Source organism: Podarcis raffonei, chromosome 5 (assembly GCF_027172205.1).
Source record: "Podarcis raffonei isolate rPodRaf1 chromosome 5, rPodRaf1.pri, whole genome shotgun sequence".
NCBI classification, from domain to species: domain Eukaryota; kingdom Metazoa; phylum Chordata; class Lepidosauria; order Squamata; family Lacertidae; genus Podarcis; species Podarcis raffonei.
In genome coordinates, this window is record NC_070606.1 from 68496585 (window position 1) to 68511732 (window position 15148).

A 15148-nucleotide genomic window follows, 5' to 3' on the forward strand; every position below is an offset into this window, starting at 1 on the left:
ATTCACACTAAAATGCGAATTTTCATGAGGATTTTTAAAAACCCCACAAATTGCTACAGATATGTGGAGGACTGAATTTAAGATTGGAAGAATGAGAAATTGAGAGAAGCAACTATGACAGATCCTTCCATCCCTACCCAAGATACTATATCCAAACAAGACATCTCCAGTTTTCCTTACCTGGAGATACACAGCGCCATTGATGAGGAAGACTAAACTGAGAAGTCCAACTTGTTCTATATTTTCCATGCCATCCTGGTATTGTGATAGGAATTAGAGACATAGCACCGGATTTGTTGCTGAGGCCCGTTTTTGAGCCTCTAATGAGAATACCCTTGGGTAGTATTATAGAGGCCAAGAAAAGTTGAAGACATGTGAAGGCACTTGGATAGAGCTGAGAAAACAGGCACTTGCTTTATGTAAATCATAAATGCCAAAGAAAGCAGAGATCTGTCAGATAAAAGAGTATCACTATTGTTTTGCAATGATGACAGGTTTAAGTGAAATGCTCCTATTTCTCCCACAGATTTCCCACAAAACCATGGCTCAGTCACCTGAAACTTTGTTCTGTTGAGCTATACTGCGAGGCGATTGCAACTGTGCTTAAAGAATAAACTGGTAACAATATAAACTGTCTGTTCCTCAGCCTGCATGGCATTTGCCTGTCTTCTGCCTGGAAAAGAAATATGTGAGGAGTACAGAATTTCTTCCTGGCTGTTAAATATGCAGGAATCCTGCTGCTGGCATTCCTCACCAGTGCTTACTATTTTGATTTGCCCACTTGTAATTGGGCCTAAGAGTAATTTGCATGGCCTGGTGTTTCCACCAAAGTACTAATCAGGGAAGCTGACAGCTTTGGGAAACATTAACTGACACACAGGTATTAATCACACAAAGTCTAACGAAAGGAAAAGGAAATGGAGCAAATATTTTTGCTAGCTAAGTTTGTTTATGTGAAAACATTGCACTGTTTGTTTAATGCCTTTATGAAATCTGTAAACTTGGCTTGAGGATAAAGGCCTTCAATGTGATGTTTAGGGTTACAGGCACACAGCCCTGTCACTCAAAGCAAAACTTGCTCACCAGCAGGTAATTTGCCAGATGCATCCAGCTTGCTGTTCATTCAGATTGCTCTCAGCTGAAGTCTGAAGGGGCTGCAGTTCTAAAGAAGCCAGGAGCACAGAACTACTGAAGTTTCATAGCCCCTTTGAGGGATCTTTCGTGGAAATGGGGGGGGGGCAGCCATGTTTGTTTGTTGCAACAAATGCAACAAGGGGTCTTGCATGTGGCACTTTTATCCAATGCATGCTTGGCACTTGTCTGTCTTGGGAGACGATGGAGGAGTGTGCCTTTGGGGGTGAGGTCAAGCCATTGGAGTTACAGTGCCTGCTGTGGCTGTACAGACTGATACAGAAGAGACATGTTTTGTTGCAGTTGGGGCAGATGAAGGCATCCAGTTGTGCTGACGCAGGTGTACCATGGCATTTCTTCTTTCTGCGCTCCCCCCAGTTGTCATTCTTCCTCTGGTCCCTGCTTTGGATACACAACCCGACTGATTGTCTCCTGATGCTGCTGTCATCTGCAAGGGATTCCCATATGGTGGGGTTAATGTTGCCAGCTTTGTAACACAGAGTTAGTCTGCCAACAAGTCTGGTGCCCAAAGCCAGCTTCCCATAGAGGACATCTTTGAGGATCCTGCCACCCAATGCATCAGCCCTAATAAAACTAGTTAGCCTTTAAGATGCCATTTATCCCGCCCCCTCCAAGAATATAGATGTGTGAGAAGTAGTGCACCACCTGTTGAATTTCTGCCTGACATGAAGTTGATAAAGATAAAGAAATGTGCTGCTGCTGACCAGCCCTACTGAGGATCTGCAGGCCTGGCGCCATCACAAGCTATTTTTCGGTGTGAGGCAAAAATGGTGGGTTCCCTCCCCCCTCCTGCCAGGCCTTTCTTTGGCCTTTAATTTGGAAGGGATATTTGTGGTCTCTTTCAGAAACTTTTTATAAATATGCTTTTTAATGACTATGAATCTGCTTTTAGCTTTAGTTTTATGTTGGCTTTAATTTATGTGCTACTTTTTTGTAAGTCACTTTAGGTTACATTTAGTTTTTAAAGTGATGAATAATAATAATTGTGCACAAGGATGGGTGGTATTCAATTAAATTTTACTCAAAGTGGATCCACTGAATTCAATGAACATGAATATGTTAGGTCCACTAATTTCAATAAGGCAATGGACAAGTCTCTTTCCCTCTTTTCCAGTTGCTTTTGCACACTTTCAGTTTTGTACCAAATTTCCAAACTGGAAAGGCCTACCTGAAAGCTGAAGCAATGCCTTTCCAGATGGACTATTCCTGCCAATCTCTCTAGGTTACAGTCATGTAAAGGTATAAAACTCCCAAATGAAATGTAACCTTCTGAAGCGACTAGATGCTTTACTCATTAGCTGCTTCTCACATTTTCTGCAGGCAAAGTTTTCACAGCTAAGAACATGCTGACCTTTCTGAAGGTTTGTCCTCAAGACAGAAGATAATATTAAGCTCCTCAGGGCTGCAACCCTGTAACCAGAGGGTCTGAAATAATCCTATTAAAGTCAAATGATCTCCTTCAAGGTAAGGGATTAGAAAAACATGCAGCCTATCAGTTGTTTTGCTCAGAGATGCAGACACCCTGATTTTTATTTTTATTTTTACAGCTTCCTAGAACTTGTCCTTCCTTTAACAGTGATAATGGCAGCTGGAGACACAAGTGCTTTCATGCCCAACCCTGGTACTCAGAAGAGGTTCTTCTCTCCTGGATTATGTTAAGGTGGGTTTTTCAAGAGGGTTTAAAGCCACCGCTCTTTACATTACAATCAGGGAATCAAAGGCTTTTCTTAGGAATCTGATGCTTTTGATGCAATATCAAAATGCTCCACCTGACACACTTGATCCTGACCTTCCTTCCCTCCTTTGCACCAATCTCATCATGTCTTCTGCCTTGTTGTATGCTAATAGGGGAGAGGCAGACATCTCCCTTAGCCATCATATCACAGCTTGTAAAACTCCCCCTCTAAATTCAGCCAGCCCCCTTCTAAACTACTTTCTGTAACCCCACAACCCAGCACCAGTCCTCTGTTCCTCACTTTGCAGAGATCCTTCAGTGTAGTGGTGTGTATGCAACCACCTGTGGGCTGGGGTCGTAATCCCACCCTGGCATTAGAAGAGGAAAAGAGGAAGATACCTCTCATCTCCTCCTTCAGCTGGGTTGCAAATTCTGTTTCATTTGTCTGAGGGTCATAGAGTTGGAAGGGACTCTGAGGATCATCTAGTCCAACCTCCTGCAATTCAAGAATATGCAGCTGTCCCATAAGGGGATCGGACCTGCAACCTTGGCATGATCAGCACCACACTTTAACCAATTGAGCTATCCAGTCATACACAGTGAAACAGAACAATGTCCTTCTTCCTAAACTACATTGGGATGTTGGGGCTTTACTCACAAGATCACTTCCAGGCAACATTGAACCCACCTAGATCTTGGCTGCTGCTTCTTCTTCTCAAGAGGCAGCCACATCCCATGGTTTGAAAACAATTGCATTATACTGAACAGATATATTACTGTCCCATTGGCCAACCAGATGGCAATAGGAAACCTGAAAGGTGCAAGCAAATCCTGACCTCAGCAACACTCTCTCCACCTGTGATTCCAGGCAACTGGTGTTCAGAGGCATGCTGCCTCCAACAGTGGTGGCTAGTAGCTATTCATAGCCTTATCCTCCATGAATTTGTCTAATCCTCTTTTAATGCCAATTACGTTGCTGCCCATCACAACCTCTTGTAGGGGCAAATGCCAAAGCTTAACCATGCTTGTAGTACTTCCTTTTGTATGCCCTGTATCTTTCAATGTTCAGCTTCCAACATTTACTTGTTGTTGTTTAGTTGTTTAGTCGTGTCCGACTCTTCATGACCCCATGGACCAGAGCACGCCAGGCACTCCTATCTTCCACTGCCTCCCACAGTTTGGTCAGACTCATGTTTGTAGCTTTGAGAACGCTGTCTAACCATCTTGTCCTCTGTCGTCCCCTTCTTCTTGTGCCCTCAATCTTTCCCAACATCAGGGTCTTTTCCAGGGAGTCTTCTCTTCTCATGAGGTGGCCAAAGTATTGGAGCCTCAGCTTCACGATCTGTCCTTCCAGTGAGCACTCAGGGCTGATTTCCTTAAGAATGGATGCGTTTTATGTTCTTGCAGTCCATGGGACTCTCAAGAGTCTCCTCCAGCACCACAGTTCAAAAGCATCAATTCTTCGGCGATCAGCCTTCTTTATGGTCCAGCTCTCACTTCCATACATCACTACTGGGAAAACCATGGCTTTTACTATATGGACCTTTGTTGGCAAGGTGATGTCTCTGCTTTTTAAGATGTTGTCTAGGTTTGCCATCGCCTTTCTCCCAAGGAGCAGGCGTCTTTTAATTTCGTGACTGCTGTCACCATCTGCAGTGATCATGGAGCCCAAGAAAGTAAAATCTCTCACTGCCTCCTCCATTTCTTCCCCTTCTATTTGCCAGGAGGTGATGGGCCCAGTGGCCATGATCTTCATTTTTTTGATGTTGAGCTTCAGACCATATTTTGCACTCTCCTCTTTCACCCTCATTAAAAGGTTTTTTATTTCCTCCTCACTTTCTGCCATCAAGGTTGTGTCATCTGCATATCTGAGGTTGTTGATATTTCTTCCGGCAATCTTAATTCCAGTTTGGGATTCATCCAGCCCAGCCTTTCGCATGATGAATTCTGCATATAAGTTAAAAAAGCAGGGAGACAATATACAGCCTTGCCGTACTCCTTTCCCAATTTTGAACCAATCAGTTGTTCCATATCCAGTTCTAACTGTAGCTTCTTGTCTCACATAGAGATTTCTCAGGAGACAGATGAGGTGATCAGGCACTCCCATTTCTTTAAGAACTGGCCATAGTTTGCTGTGGTCGACACAGTCAAAGGCTTTTGCATAGTCAATGAAGCAGAAGTAGATGTCTTTCTGGAACTCTCTAGCTTTCTCTATAATCCAGCGCATGTTTGCAATTTGGTCTCTGGTTCCTCTGCCCCTTCAAAATCCAGCTTGCACTTCTGGGAGTTCTCGGTCCATATACTGCTTGAGCCTTCCTTGTAGAATTTTAAGCATAACCTTGCTAGCGTGTGAAATGAGTGCAATTGTGCGGTAGTTGGAGCATTCTTTGGCACTTCCCTTCTTTGGGATTGGGATGTAGACTGATCTTCTCCAATCCTCTGGCCACTGCTGAGTTTTCCAAATTTGCTGGCATATTGAGTGTAGCACAGCATCATCTTTTAAAATTTTAAATAGTTCAGCTGGAATACCATCACTTCCACTGGCCTTGTTATTAGCAGTGCTTTCTAAGGCCCATTTGACTTCACTCTCCAGGATGTCTGGCTCAAGGTCAGCAACCACACTACCTGGGGTATACGAGACATCCATTTCTTTCTGGTATAGTTCCTCTGTGTATTCTTGCCAGCTCTTCTTGATGTCTTCTGCTTCTGTTAGGTCATTTCCACTTTTGTCTTTTATTATGGAAATCTTTCCACTTTTGTCTTTTATTGTGGAAATCTTTGTACATTTACTTAAGCAACATGAAATCCAGAGCAATCAGTCATTGCGTATAGAGTCCTCATAATTCTAATATCATATCCTCATGTAAATAACTATTCTCCTTAACAGTGATTCTATCTCTTTTGACATACGCTTTCATTCTCTCTTCATCTCCTTCCCTCTTTCTCAATCCCTCCCCTAGTCACTCTCTCCTTTCAGCAGTTATTTCCCAACCAACACTCTCCACCTGTCACTCACACTACCCAACATTCCATTCTCCACTGTCAATCACTCCTCCACTTGCTCTTCTGTCACAAGACCACTTTCCTCAAGCCCTGTCATGGCCACATTTGTATTTTTTGTCAATCCTGTAAAATAAATAAATGCTGGAGGCCAGGAATCGAAAAGCAGCTTACAGACTAGCAAACCAAACAGAGAATGAAGAAACTTTGCAACACTTTGTACTTTGGTGACAATGACTAACCTCATCTTATTTACTCCTACTTAATCAAGCCTACATCACTGACAAGCATCAAACTGACTGCAATCCACCATATGTGCATCGCAGACCACCAGGGCTTATTGGTTTTGCGACTTGTCTGGGACTTTGAAAACTGATGGTTTGTCAAGGATCATGCAGCCTGGCCACAATATGTTATTTGGTGGTCTGTGGTCAGCTTGAATTACCACTTCTGTAGACTTTGCATCAAATGATTTATCAGCCACTTTAAGTAGTGCACAGAACTGGGTGAGTTGCCTGGATGCAACCTAGTTTAAAAAGGTCCCTCGTTGGGTGGCACTTTCCAAATTGATGAAAAGTAGGACAGATGTTATCCATCACACTCCACTAAGATGCTAATGATACCTTCTCTTTATGTGTGTATTCTCTGAAAACATTGCACACTCTTATTTGTGTGGGTGCTGCAGCCTATGAGGAGTCAAGTTCCGTCTTGTTGACATGACCAACTTCAGCTGTTCCTAAGGCAGAGATCCACGCTTGCTTTAGATCTAACGCAGGCAACTCATTAAAATTAAGTTGTTGTCTCTTGTAACAGTCCATTAGCCAATAATACCCTTACTCAAATTAAATACAATAGCTTCCAAAGAATAGAACAGCTTCAGAAATACAAACAGAGGGTTACATCCAACTAGGTTTTACTCAGAGTACACCCATTAAAACTAATGGACCTAATTTCATCATGGCCATTAAGTTCAATGGGTCTGCACTGAGTAAAACTAACATTGGCTACAACTCACAATTTAATGTATAATATGAAATGTTTGCATATAAAAGAAATTACTGAGGAAATAACTTGGCTTTCTGTGTTGATTCTGTTATAAAATATATTATGGAACTAGATAAAAACAATAAACTGAGAAAATTAGAAATTGGCAAAAAACAAATAGATTCCAGTGTGTGCGTGTGTGTGTGTGTGTGTGACTACATGCGCACAAATCACCCAAAACACAATGAATGTTTCTTTTTAATAAAAAAAACCACCCAACACAACTGTTGGATGTAAAATGAAAGACATAAGTACTGACACTTGATCTAGGAATTAGCAGTGAGCACAGGGACTTCAGTGTGTGCAGAGCTGTCTGGCCAGAAGATCAATTGTTTAAGTAGCAGGGGAAGGAATGCAGATGGAGCTGCCTTGTCCATTGAAGTGAATATGGAAGCTCATTGGTTCAGGATCTCCATGTACTTATTACATCACATCTGAGGCTCTGGCAGAAAGTTATATTCAAGGATATTCAAAGACCTTGAGCAAATCACTATTCCACTACAATCCTCTTTCACACAAAGGCAGGCAGTGCCTAATAGGCCGAGGTCTTTGGTCTGGGCAAGCCAGAGATAGATACCTAGAGCTGGCACTCATTTGTTGTCTAGTTAGTCCATTGTTCCTTTCTTCAAATTCCATTTCTATATACCACTAGACAAGTTACTGTAGTTATATGTTGTTCTTGTATTTACATGAAAACCAATAAAAATTATTTGGATAATTTATTTGGATTCCTCTGTCCAGTGTTTACAGCTGCATTTTGCTTTAGCTTTGGCAACCTCTCACAATCTACATCCACACCTTCTACTATGAGATTGGTGGAAGATATTGAACATGGTGTCTTTATTTACCACCTTGAGCTTGTCTTGCCTTGGCTCAGTCTTGGCTCATTTACTGCCACAACTGAGATGAAGGACCAGCCATAGTCCTTAACCTCCACGTGGAAGTGTCATCAGCTTCATACATTTGCTTGATGTTAGCTTCTTTGCTTTCTTGCTCGAGCAGATAAACTCACCTTTCAAGTGAGTTGCTTGCCAGATCCACAGTTCAGGTTGCCTCCAAACACCTAGACATAAGGCAGCTAGACTAGTGCATTATAGTATTGTGCTTCTCTACAAGGCAGCCTAGTAGACCTAAAAGTTAATCCAGCATAGTCTGTAACACCATATCCATAACCACAATATAATCCTATACATGTTTATACAGAAATGTCCTGCTGTGTTCCATGGGGGGGGGGGTAGTCCCAAGTAAATGTGCATAGGATTGGGAACGGGTCATAGCTGTAGAGTACAGTGGTACCTCAGGTTAAATACTTAATTCGTTCCGGAGGTCCGTTCTTAACCTGAAACTGTTCTTAACCTGAAGCACCACTTTAGCTAATGCTGCCGTGCCGCCGGAGCACAATTTCTGTTCTCATCTTGAAGCAAAGTTCTTAAACCGAGGTACTATTTCTGGGTTAGCGGAGTCTGTAACCTGAAGCGTCTGTAACCTGAAGCGTATGTAACCCGAGGTACCACTGTATCTGTGTTGCATGTGAAAGATCCCCAGCATCTCCGTGTAGGGCTGGGCATGTCTCTGCCTGAAACCCTGGAGAGCAGTGCCTATTAGAGTGTAGACCAGAGCTGGTGTCAGGGGCTGGTCTGGATCAGAAGACTGGGGTATCTTAACAGAAGAGGAGGGGGAATACCCCCCACCTGCTTCCAGCGTTTCCAGAAGCATACAGGCAGGCAGAGACAGATGCTGCTCAGTTGAGAGAGGAGCTACCCAGCTTTAAGATAGTAGCTAAGCAACCAGAAGGGAGGGAGCAGCTGGGCTGAGAGTGGGGGAGGAACCTCCTCCCTCCCCCCCAAACTTGGAGGTCTGAGTGTGTCAGAGAACAAAGGAGATGCAGGGACGTTCCAAGGCGCGGGCGTGGGGGACGGGTTGCCCCGGGTGCCGTTCCAAAGGGGTGTGTGTGACAAAATGCTGACCCCCGATTGTGGCACCTCCCAGAGCGTATGCATGCCCCCGGGATGCATGCCACGTCCCTGGGATGCGTGTCACCCCCCCCCCACGGGCAGCATGCCACGCCCCCTCAGACAAGCGCCACTCCGGGCACCGGAGCAAGTTGCTCCGCCTCTGGGAGGAGGGACATCCTGTTGGCGTGCTTCTTGCTGCAGAAGTCAGAGTGAGCAACTGCCATGCTTGCAGAGAGTTGCCTGTCTGTGCTCGCAACATGATACTGTAATAAAAAGACTATAAATCTACCAAAAGCTTGTTAATTCTTATCGGTGAGCTATCAGAGGGGAGAGGGGAACTCCCATACTTGACAGCTGGCCAACCTGATGCCTTCTAGATGTTGTTGGACTTCTGCTCCCATAATCCCTGGCTATTGGCTATGGAGGTTGGGAACTGGACTCAAGCAACATTTGGAGAGCATCACATTGGATATCCCTAAAAATACTGTTCTGGGAAATGATATATAATGAAATGAAAAGGATGTTTAAAATGATGTTTGTAAAAAAAACCCAACCCCCTCTCCCGAAGCTTTTCTTTTGGGAATTATAGGGACAGAACTACACTAACTGTATAGAAACTTATTCATGTAGGTGACTATCGCGGCAAGAATGGTACTCGCCCCCCAAATGGAAAGAAGCAGAACTCCCAGCAAAGGAAGAATGGATACAAAAAACTTATGGAATATGCAGAATAGCGCAAAACTTACTGGAAGAATAAGAAATCAAGATAACAAGCTTTTAAAAAAAGGAATGGAAATCTTATTGAAGATTTACAGCTGAATTGTAAACAGATAAGAACATTGGCAGGATTATTGTAATAACTGGCCGTTTCATAAGAGTATATATTAAGGTAGATGAATAAATGAACAAATTAAGTTAATCTGGATATGTAGAAGATATTAAAAATAAATTTAAGGAACCGCAGAAAGAGGGGGAAGGAAGTTAACTTTGAAATGTTAAAATGATTGTAAAATCGGTGAAATGTATAAACCTGAAAAGCACAAAGAAAGAAAAATGAAGAAAGAAAAATAAAATACTGTTTTGATGGACTAATGATCAATGCTGGGATGGCTCAGTTCGTTAGACTGTGGTGCTAATAATGCCAAGGTTGCAGGTTCAATATTCACAAGGGACAGCTGCATATTCCTGCTTTGTAGGGGGTTGGACTAGATGATCCTCAGGGTCCCTCCCAACACTATGACTCAGTATAATGCGGCTTTTTATGTTACTATGGACTGCAGCCTGGTCTGGTGGTGGGCCTATGCCTTTGTTGATAATTACTTTCAGGACTATTTTGTTTTGTGCACACAAGTCGGGTATTTTCCTCTTGATTTATTCTGTTTTTTAGAACTTTCTTTGGCCACTCACCATGCTCAACAAAGAAGAAGGGGAGATGTCACATTAAAACAGCTCTCTGATCAATCTCACTGGGAAAGAGCCAAGTTGCCTTTTAAAAAAAACCCACGATGTATTTCATTTGGTTCTGCAGTTATTTGTTCAGTATGCAGTGCAAATTTTTCTGGCTAGAGACATGGGATATGGTAAACCTTTGCCTGGATCAATGTCCAACCTCTTTTAAGTTATGGAGCGAGTTACTCTCTCATAAAGTTCAGACCTGCCAGACTCAATAACTCTACAAAAATGTTCAGATGAAAATTGCTTCAAGCAATCCTAGTAGAAAGCCAGCACCTCACCCCTAGTTTAAAGTTATGATCCTTATCATAATTAATTCAATAAAGAAGTAATGTACTTCAACCTAGGCATAGAGAATAATTTTCTATCCTGACTGGTATAAACTTTCAGCTAGGGACATTTAAACTCTGGACCCGATCTTTTACTGAAAATAATAAATCACAGATCCCGAGCCAGCAGATTCTAGCTGAAGCTAAACCACTGTAGATGTGTTGCTAAGCATGAGGGGAAAAGGGAGAGGGGTTGTATTGTTGTATAATAAATAGTGTAAAATGATTTTATAAATATAGCAGTAAGTTTTTTCCATTGATAATTTCTACAGAACTGTGATGTTTTTCACTCTGGACAAGCTGTTAAGCAAAAGGTTGGTCAGCTAACATACTTTCCCTTCTGGGTTTAAAAACATTTTTTGCCACTGAAAAAAAAATCTGATTAATGAAATGTCAAAAGAGATTAACTGTTAAAACTGAGCATTTGAAGGCTCTAGAACTGCAAAAGTAATTCTGTAGTATCAGCTTTTTGATGTCCTGTGTTATTCTTTATAGTCCCCAATTGTTTTGTTTTAGTATTTTGTGACTTTTCACTAGGAGTGAGGCAAGCACGGCTGGAATTTTGATTCCGTTTGTAGTGGAACTTAAAAATCGCTCTGGACTAGTCAGTCACCTAGGCTTGAAATTTAAGCAGATAAAACAATTATCTGAGTCCCAATAAAGTCACTGGGGAAATTACTAATACAGTTCAGTTTTATCTACTACTATACTAGTGCATTCAAACAAGTATAAAGATTCACTAGCTTTTTTTAGTTCAACAGTATATTTATTTTCACTGTTAAGTATAAATATATTTCATAAATCCACATCAATGTATTTTTTATAAACATCACTGTCTTTTCTGGAATTTATGTAACAACTTTATTTGCATTCATATATTTTTTGTCTGCTTCCTGAGGTTTTTTTTTAAATAGAAAAGTTATAAAATTGAGATTATTTTAAGTATAACAGGAAGAATGTGTTTTTTCAATTTTTTAATAAGTATGGTATATCTCACTGCCTTACATGGATTCTACTCTCCACTAATGAAGCTAGGTTTGCGATATATATCGTCATTGTCTCTTTGATGATTAGCTATTTCAAAACAAGATGCTTTGCAGAGCAGGGTTTTGGGGTTTTTGGTTTTTTTTTTAATTGGATTCATGAGCAGGCAGATTCTCCTAAACTACGGTAGCTGAAATCCAGCTCTACATTTAAAGGACCATAGTACTCTTTCCATATGCCAAAGGGGATCCTGGGTTTCTTTTTCTTTAACAGTAGCTCCTCATGTCACGTGGTGATACTGCTTTTGAAATTGTGCTTAGTTTCAAAAGCATTCTGAAATATGGAATGGGTGGAGGCGGTTCTCTGCGGTGTAAAGTGTGGGAAGAACAAAAAACCAAATGGGTCCATGCAAGCTGTTGAAATCACCTAAAGTAGCACTTTGGAACTTTGCCATATACCAGCTGTTAAAAATTGTATTAGTGTGTGTCCTATAAATACAGCCTGTATAATTTTATGCTATGAATATGCTTACTACACAGTGTACTGCCTAAATGCTTACCTCTCCTTTTAATGCTATGGAGATAAATGCATGGTAATGGGCAAATTGCATGTAAATCCAATGAAGATCAGGCAACAAAGGTGGATGCTATCAATCTGTTGTTATAACCACCGGTATGAAATTTACAGCATGTAATGCCCTAAGAGAGAATATTATGAAAATGATATACAGGTGGTACATGACACCAGTCAAGCTTGCAAAAATATATCACTTGCCCGATAATAAGTGTTGGAAATGTAAGGAAAATGAAGGTACATTCTTTCACCTTTGGTGGACGTGCCCAAAGATTAAGGCTTTCTGGGAATTGATATACAATGAAATGAAAAAGGTATTTAAATATACCTTCCTGAAGAAACCAGAGGCCTTTCTCCTGGGCATGGTCGGCCAATTGGTGCCAAAGAAGGACAGAACTTTTTTTATGTATGCTACAACAGCAGCAAGAATACTTATTGCGAAGTATTGGAAGACACAAGATCTACCCACCTTGGAAGAATGGCAGATGGAAGTGGTAGACTATATGGAATTGGCGGAAATGACTGGCAGAATCTGCGACCAGGGAGAAGAGTTGGTGGAAGAAAATTGGAAGAAATTTAAAGACTATCTGCAGAAACACTGTAAAATTAATGAATGTTAAAATGATGCAGGATTGAAATGAGATGGTTTTAGTAACAAAATTAAAAGAATATGCAAAAAAGGATTGATAATTAGATGAAAATATGGTGTTTAATATGTTAAGATTTATAATTAAGATAAAAACAAAGAGGGAAAGGATTTGCTGAATTAACTATGTGAACTGGAATACAAAAAAGGGAGGTGTGAGGAGGTCAGGAAACGAGTAATTGAAATATAAGACATGAAAAGTTTGATTTGTTTTTAATTGTTTTTTTCACATATTTTGTATTTTTTTCTGTATTTTTGTATCTTTTTTCTTTGTTTTTTTATTTTTCTTATATTGTAATTTTCTTTCTTTGTAAAATCTCAATAAATATCTTTTTAAAAAAACAATTTGTTGTTATATATGCAGACATAACTATAAATGTTTGCACTAGATAGGGTTTAACGTATAGTTTTGGTATATATTTGGCTAAATTAAAATGCACTCCAATTCTCAGCACATCCAATTTTCTTCTGTAGGTATAGATCAGGCATAGGCAAATTCGACCCTCCAGCTGTTTGGGGACTACAATTCCCATCATCCCTGACTACTGGTCCTGTTAGCTAAGAATGATGGGAGTTGTAGTCCCAAAACAACTGGAGGGCCGAGTTTGCCTATGCCTGATATAGATACACATATGGACCATGCTGGCTCCATTCAGCCAGGTTTCTTTCCAAACCCCTTTGAGCATACATAGTCCTAACTTTCATAGAAGTGTATGAGGTGCATCACACGTACACGAGGTGTTTGCACACATTTTATGGATCAAGAGAGATTAATGGAAGTGGGTTTCTGAAAGCATGCACACCAACCCATTTATAGCACAAAATTCTCCATTTGGAACTGTTCATGTTCATCCTCAAGATGCTGCTTTCAATCTAGATTGATTTTAGATCCTGCTGTCCACAGGGAGTTTGGTTACCTGATGAATACTTGAAATCAATTCCTTTGGTCAGATTACCCATGCCTTTTCCTCCCTATACTTGCCCCAGGTGAATGAAGAAGGAAATGGTGATTACGATCTTTGTATATGCCCACTCAGAACATCACTGGACAAGTGTAAATATGCCCCTCATTGCCAGATCACCTAAATATGTTTTCAAATGGACATACTGCAGGGTAAAACAGAATCAATCTGCAATAGTGTTTATTTTCAGAAGCGTTTTTCAAGAAACACTTTTCAGGTGGCAAAATATCTGCAGTTGATCTAGCTTGTGTGTGGACTACATAGAAAAAACAAGTACTCTCTACTGATTCTAGCATAAAATGTTGTGTGTATGCAGCCTTATTGTATAGTGATAATAGATGTGCTTATACTGAATTGGCACAATCCAACAAAAGCTAGCCATGACTAAGGCAGCAGTTTTATGTACGTTCACTTGGGAGTAAATCCCAATGAGAAGACTAGTTTTTGAGTAAACTCAAGCTGGATGTCCCACTTACATGAATGAGCCAAGTTAAGTCCTTTCCAAATATCATTCAGCCAGAAGTCAATGGGACTTCTGATTCAAAACTGGAATGAGGACCAAATAAATGTATATAAAATCAACAGACCTCAAAGGTCATCTACGGTATTTCAACCCCATGCTGATGTAGGAAGTCCATGCTGCAACATCGCTGTTAGGTGGCCAACTACCTTCTGAGGCACCATCTTTTCCACTGTCAAACAACTTACACCATCACGGAATTCTTCCTGATATTTAGCTGAAATTTCTCTTCTTGTAATTTGATCCCATTAATTCAGTTCCTACTTTCTAGAGCAAAAGACAATATATTTGCTCCATCATCTACAAGTCAGTCCTTCAGCTATTTGAAGATCCAAATGAGATACAGATATCCCATTAGTACATTTGTAACATCATCATCTAGTTTTATAATGTATTGTATATAAGCATGATTATGCGAGCTGATCTACAGTTAAAACATGTCAACTGTGCTGCAAACCCTAGTTATAAAACCATACATCATATCTTTCCTTCTTCATATTATCAAGAAGGGTAGTATAAAATTAAAACACATTTTAAAATATGTTGACAGATATAACATGACTAACAAGAAGCCAGGGAGTCATTTAGGAACCTGAAACAAGTAAACACCCACACCCACCCCATAATATAAATGAATTTATTCGGAAATCAAATCAGCCCCGTTTTGGCACCCAAATGCTTGGAAGTAAACCCTATTGAAATAAATAAGGTTTACTTCCAAGAACTTGCATGCCAAAACTGGAGGAATTTAAAAAAATCCCTGCAAAAGTTCTTGGATCCTGAGAACACTGTAACAGCACTTTCTACGTATTTTTCTGCAAATATTTTCTCCAGCAGACATCACGTGGAAGGAGCA

The 15148-nt window shown here is 40.7% G+C and overlaps 1 long non-coding RNA gene across 1 annotated transcript; it reads right to left on the reverse strand.

The window, feature by feature from the left end:
- Positions 1–389: 389 nt before the first annotated feature.
- On the reverse strand, positions 390–3846 carry LOC128414553 (uncharacterized). The gene is made up of 2 exons (XR_008330686.1): positions 3486–3846; positions 390–1579 (listed from the first exon to the last, which is right to left on the reverse strand). It is a non-coding gene; the product is annotated as an uncharacterized LOC128414553 (long non-coding RNA).
- Positions 3847–15148: the final 11302 nt, after the last annotated feature.